This window comes from Lynx rufus, unplaced genomic scaffold (genome assembly GCF_022079265.1).
Source record: "Lynx rufus isolate CCGP_SWC_20201006 ecotype Redwood Valley unplaced genomic scaffold, mLynRuf1.p SCAF_5, whole genome shotgun sequence".
NCBI lineage: Eukaryota > Metazoa > Chordata > Mammalia > Carnivora > Felidae > Lynx > Lynx rufus.
In genome coordinates, this window is record NW_025814867.1 from 98,856,689 (window position 1) to 98,863,582 (window position 6,894).

A 6,894-nucleotide genomic window follows, 5' to 3' on the forward strand; every position below is an offset into this window, starting at 1 on the left:
TCTAAGTCAGTAATCCAAGAGCATCCCAGCTGGGTGGTTCTGGCTTGCGGTATCATCAGGTTGCAGTGAAACTCAGCCAGGGTCGCATCATTGAAGGCTTGACTAAGGCTGGAGAAGCAGCCTCTAAGATGACTCGCTCCACTGAGTCACTGAAGGGACTCAGTTTTTCACTGTATGGGTGTCTCCATAAGACTGCCTGGGTGACAAGCGGTGCCTGCCTTCCTCTAGAGCAAATGATTCAAGAAAGTAAGTAGACACCATACTCTTGTATGACCTGTCTTCAGAAGCAACATACCATTTACTTCTGCCACATTCTGTTGGTCACACAGACCAACCATTGTACCATCCTGCTACAGTATGGGAGGGGAATACACAAGGATATAATTAGCAGTAGGTGGGGATCACTGTGGACCTCCAACCACATTATGCTTGGAGAAAATGTTGGGCTTTGTTGACAACCAAGGCAAGGTAGTTGGAAAGCTGCTTACTCTCCGAAGGGTTTAGTTTCCTAAATAGGGGTTAGAATGTACTGTAATTTACCATTGAGAGTGTAAAATAAAGTAGCAAGTGGGCCTAAAAGTTCTGTTAATGGTTGAATTTGGCAGGGGCTGGGGTAGGGGGGCAGGGTGTATAGTAATCTTCCTAGGGTGTGCTTTTCTAGCTGGGTGATTTGAACATTCCTAGAAGTTGGGTGCAGCAGTGATAAGGAGTGGTGAGCCTACAAGAATTTTCAGGGAATAAATCATGGCAGATGGTTCTGAATTAGATTTCCCTTATAAGGCTATACTGTAGGAATTAAGTCCCAGTTTATGATACAACCAAGTAACAGCCATATGGGGGAAAAAAGGCCTTGAGTCAGAGTTTTAAATGTTGATGTAGTTATCTTGATAGAACATTGGGGAATGTGAAGCCAGAAAATAATCTGTTATTGGGGAGAAATTCTCAACCTTTCCAATTCTCCAAAACACTGGATTCCTTAGGTAGAAATCATTTATCTAGAATTAAATTGAAGAATTAATGGCCTATTTTCTATTAATTTCTGATGAAAGCTTAAATCCACCATTTGGGAAGCTACCCTAACAGGAGGAAATACTTTGCAGTTTATGAACTTTGATATTCTTGATTTACTGAAACTAATTTACTACAAAGTTTTCTATAAAGATTTGAGCAATCATTCAAATGCTGTTTGTCACTAGCAGTCTCCTGAAGTATGCTAAAACTCTTAGGTACCATATACTTACTCAAGTGAAATTTGAATACACAACTTGAAATTATTATATATAACAAAATCTGGTAGGGTGAGGGCTTTATTATAGCACCCTCAAAGCAGTTTCACAACTTTCTTTGTCCTTCTCTTCCTCAGTGAGAAAGCTATCTGCCTTTTACTGATTAAAAAAAAAAAGTTATAAATTGTTCCTACTAATTTATTGAGCACCTACTATTGTAAGCTCTAGGAATATGTCAGTGAGCTAGGCAGATAAGAGTTGGGGCCTCTAACAGGAAGTAAAATTCTAATTATTTGGAATTCATGTCTAAGTAGAGTCCTGCCTCTTTACTAAAATAATGATTAGAGCCTCCGAGGATGTTGACTTTACCTTAACTTTGGAAGGAACTTGGAGTGGAATATTTCCTTATACAGACTTGATTTCTCATAATAATAATAGTTTAAATGAAAAAACAAAACTAATTCCCATAGAAGAGCCGAGACTAAAAGTATGAGAGGGAGTGCAAAAGACTAAAAGGAGGAGGAGTGCAAATTAGGAATATGCAACAGAAACCATCTAATTTACATTGTAGAGATTCTGCTTGTCTCCTTGGACTCAGCCTATTCCACTCTCAACTTCCTGGAGGAAGCTACAATTTAGAAACAGCAGACTAGCCCAGACTGGCATCTTAGCTGGAGATCATACTATCAGCCAAATTAGGCATGACCTTCCACACAGCTGACCTTTTGCACCAGACTCCAAAGCGGAACTTCTGCATCCCTCGGTCTTCCTTCATCATTTGGTTTCTGAGTGTTAACACAGGCTTCTTCGAACCCTGATAACTGATGCTAGGAATGACCACCTATTGGAGACTTGATTCAATTAATTTATTTTACATATAAGCAAATCTACATGACCTTTGTTTACGCTTTGTGTGAGATTCCTCATACCTTGTCTTACATACTAGGTTGTAGTTAAAACACTGGTAACTCCTGCAGTTGTAACTACCACAACTATTCCATACTTACTGGCTTCTCTAGAGTTTGGGGGAAAATATTTAAGGCAATTTGACATTGGTTCTCAATACAAAATGAATAATTATTGTTAATATTGTTCTTTTTGTACCTAAGTGTGAAAAAAAGCACTGTAAATGTTAAAATGCTTTGGAATTGAAAAACCCAAGATATCTGAACATTTCAATACAGAGCAAACTAAGTTTAATAGAAGCTAGATACAAATATAAGCAGCATTCTGCCTGCACTCACCAGCTAGAAAATGGAAAACTATCACAAAGGATGAGGAGTAAATTAGTAAAATCTATGAGTTGTATATATAACAAGACATGAAGTTCTTTGGAACTTACTGAAAAAATTAATGGAAGAAAAAGTGATGGTATATAGCACATTCATGGATGTAAAGAATATAAAGTGCTCCTAAAAATGCAGAACAGGAAAGTCTAACAGGCATATTCAGGAAAATTCCGGAAATCACAAAGTTTTAAAAAAATACGGTCAGAGTGGAGCAGCTGGGTGGCTCAGTCACTTGAGCCTCTGACTTTGGCTCAAGTCATGATCTTGCAGTTTGTGGGTTCGAGCCCCTCATCAGGCTTTTGCCCCTTCCCCACTCTCTCTCAACAATAAACATTAAAAATTTTTAAAATATGGTCAGATTTAAGCAATTACAAATGTATATAGTAAAAAGACTGGAAAATGTTAGTTAAGAACTTACTCTTTAAAGAGCTCATATCTAAGAAAAACATTGAGATTTTGATGATAAAAACAATTTACAGAGGAAATTATCACAAAGGAAATGTAACTGGGGTGCCCAGGTGACTCGGTTAAGCATCCAACTTTAACTGAGGTCACGATCTCACGGTTCGTGGGTTTGAGCCCCGTGTCCGGGTCTGTGCTGACAGCTCAGAGCCTGGAGCCTGCTTTGGATTCTGTGTCTACCTTTCTGCCCCTACCCCGCTCATGCTCTGTCTTTCAAAATTAAACATTTTAGCAAATTAAAAAAAAAAAAAACCCCAAAGGAAATATAATGATGGAAAAGGGAATTCTAATAAATAGGCAATTTATAAAACTATGCTTTATTTTACCTAATGCTGAGAATTTGGGAACATTTATGTCCTGCCAGGCCTAACCTACTTGCTTGCACTGGATTCACTCATTGCTTTAACACTTATCGAAAGTTTACCATGTATCGGGCATCGATCAGTGCTCCGTACATTTTATTTAATTTACACAGCAATCTTTGGTGGTAGGAACTTTCATTAGCTTCATTTTGCAGTTTTAGAAACAAGCTTAGAGAAGGTAACTTTCTCAAGGTCATAACTAGTTAATGAGCTAAGCTGGGATTAGGGTCCATGTTTTGTGACTCCAGAGCCCAAGCCATAACCACTCACAACTTGAGTTTGGAGAAATAAATCTTACTGACATAATTACCAAGTGGGGGGAAGTCACCTGTATAATAATGTTCACAATGAATAACTGGAAGCCACCAAAATGCTGAATGATAAGGGTAAGTATGTCAATATTACGTAGCTTTTAAACAATAATATGATTAAAGTGGAAGAAGGCAAGATACAAAATTGTACACAATGAAGAATAGATGGGACAAATAGAAAACCAAGATGGAAAGAAAAGGCACATCACTACAAAACTTACTGACAATAAAAGGATATTGCAAACAACTTTATTCATAAACAATTTAGGGGCGCCTGGGTGGCTCAGTCAGTTGAGCATCCGACTTTGGCTCAGGTCATCATCTCCTGGTTCATGAGTTTGAGCCCTGTGTCGGGCTCTGTGCTGACAGCTCAGAGCCTGGAGCCTGCTTCAGGTTCTGTGTCCCCACCCCTGCTTGTGCTCTGTCTCTGTCTTTCAAAAATGAGTAAACATTAAAAAAAAGTTAACAAAAGTAAATTCAACAATTTAGACGACATGGACAAATTTTTTGAAAGACACAAATCTCTCAGGACACTTTAAGAAGAAATCGAGTGTAGCAGTTCTGCAAAAGGTTAAACATAGAGTTACCATATGACTCAGCAATTCCATTCCTATGTATATACTTAAGGGAACTGAAAACATATGTCTACCCAAAAACTTATACATGAATGTTTATAGCAGTGTTATTCATAGTAGCCAAAGAGTAGATGAAACCCAAATGGCCATTAACTGATGAATGAATAAACAAAATGTACCATATCCCTACACTGGAATGTCAGCCACAATGGGTATATTGTATGGTATGTGAATTATAACTCAATAAGCTGCTTATATAGGTTATATATAGGTTATATTGCATATCACATATCTAATAAAGAATATGTATCCCAGGGGCACCTGGGTGGATCAATCAGTTGAGCAACTGACTCTTGATTTCGGCTCAAGTCAGGATCCCAGGGTGGTGGGATCGAGCTTTGCATAGGGCTTGGTGCTGACAGCACAGAGCCTACCTGGGATTCCCTCTCTCCTCTCTCTCTGCCCTCCCCTGCTTATGCATGCTCTCCCTCTCAAAATAAATAGATAAACCTAAAACTCTTGGGGTACCCGGCTGGCTCAGTCAGTAGTGCATGTGACTCTTGATCTCAGGGTCATGAGTTTGAGCCCAACGTGCTTGTAGACATTACTTAAGAAAAAAAAAAAAAAAAGACTTCAAAAAAAAAAAAAAGGCTTGAAAACTCAATAAGTAACAAAACTCAATAAAAATGGCCAAAGATTTTGAACTACAGTTCACAAAAGATACACGAATGGCTAGTAAGTACATAAAAAGATGCTCAATATATTAGTTGCTAGGGAAATGCAAATTACAGTCACAATGAAATACCACTACACACTTATCAGAATGACTAAAATTTGAAAAGAATCACCATATTAAGTGTTGACAAGGATATGGTATGATTCAGATTTCAAACCTGCGTATTCTACTGGTGGGAACACAAAATGGTACAACTTTGAAAAACTGTTTGGCAGTATTTATGTGTGTATGCATTTTAAAATTATTTTTAATTGCAGTATAGGTAACATACAATATTATAGTAGTTTCAGGTGAACAACATAGTGATTTGACGTTTATATATATTAAGAAATGCCCACCACAATAAGTGTAATACCACCTGTCACCATAAAAAAAGTTATTACTATATTATTGACTATATTCTCCATGCTATACTTTACAGCCCTTTGACTTATTTATAACTGTAAGTTTGTACCTTTTAATTCCCCTTCACCTATTTCTCCCATTTGCCCACCTACCACCCCTGTGGCAACCACCAGTTTGTTCTCTGTATTTTTGAGTCTGTTACTGGATTTTGTTGTTATTGCTGTTTGTTCACTTGATTTGTCTTTTAGATTCCACATTTAAATGAAATCATATGGCATTTGTCTTTCTCTGTCTTTCTTATTTTACTTAGCATAATTCCCTCTAAGTCCACCCATGTTGTTGCAAATACCAAGATTTCATTTTTTTATGACTAAGTTTGTCAGGTTTTTTTTTTTTTTTTAAAGATAACTTACCATCTGACTCAGCCATTCCACTGGATATTTACCCAAGTATTAGCCAAGGAAAATGAAAGCAAATGTCCCTAAAAAGATTTGTGCACAAATGTTCTAGCCTCTTTATTTGTTAATAGTCAAAAACTGCAAACAGTCCCACTGCTTTCCAACTTGAATATATACAACATATCCATACAATGGAATACTGCTTAGCAACAAAACCTAATAAATTATTGATGCACACAACAAAGTGGATGAATCTCAAAAAAAAAAAAAAAACAAGAAAAGGTATGCTGAATGAAAGAAGACAGACAGACAGAAAGAAGAAGAAGACATTCAGTATACACTGAATGCTTCCATTCACATAAAATTCTAGAAAATCAAAGTGAATTATAGCAACAAAAAGCAGTTTAATGGTTGCCTGAGAACAGATGAGGGTGAGAGGAAGGGATTAAGGAGCATGAGGAAATTTGAGGGCAGGATAGGTACATTATTTTTGATTGTGGAGATGTTTGCAAAGGTGTTTACATACATCAGACTTATGTTGTACATTTTATTTATGTATTTATTTATTTTTAACATAAAAATAAATTCCAGGGGCTGGAACTCACCAACCTATAAGATCATGAATTGAAATCAAGAGTCAGGTGCTTGGCTGACTAAGCCACCCACATGCCTCAAGCTATTTTGTTTTTAATGTGTGAAGTCACAGATGGGTGAAGATATTTACACAACACATATCTGAGAAGGAACTTTTATCCAGAACATACTGATTTAAAAGTGGGCTAAGGATCTGCACACTTTACCATAGATGCAACTGGCCAATAAACATGCAAAAATATTCTCAACATCACTAGTAATTAGAGAAATGCAAATTAAAATCAAGAGAAACCACATCTCACCCACTATAATGCCTAGAATTAAAAAGACTGACAATATCAAGGGTTGGAGATGATGTGGAATCTCTGGAATCTGCATATATAGCTGTTGAAAATACGAAATCTTGCAACCACTCTGGAAAATAATTGGGTAGTTTCCACGAGAAATACCGAAGTAGATTTCAAGAAATTCGCTTGCATCTCTGCCATTTATTACTGAAACCTTCTAAAAAGAAAACACCAGCTTGAAGCCTCTCTTGCCCAGAGCATAGATCAGGGATCACGGCACCGTGGGAGACCCCATGCACCTGGCACGAG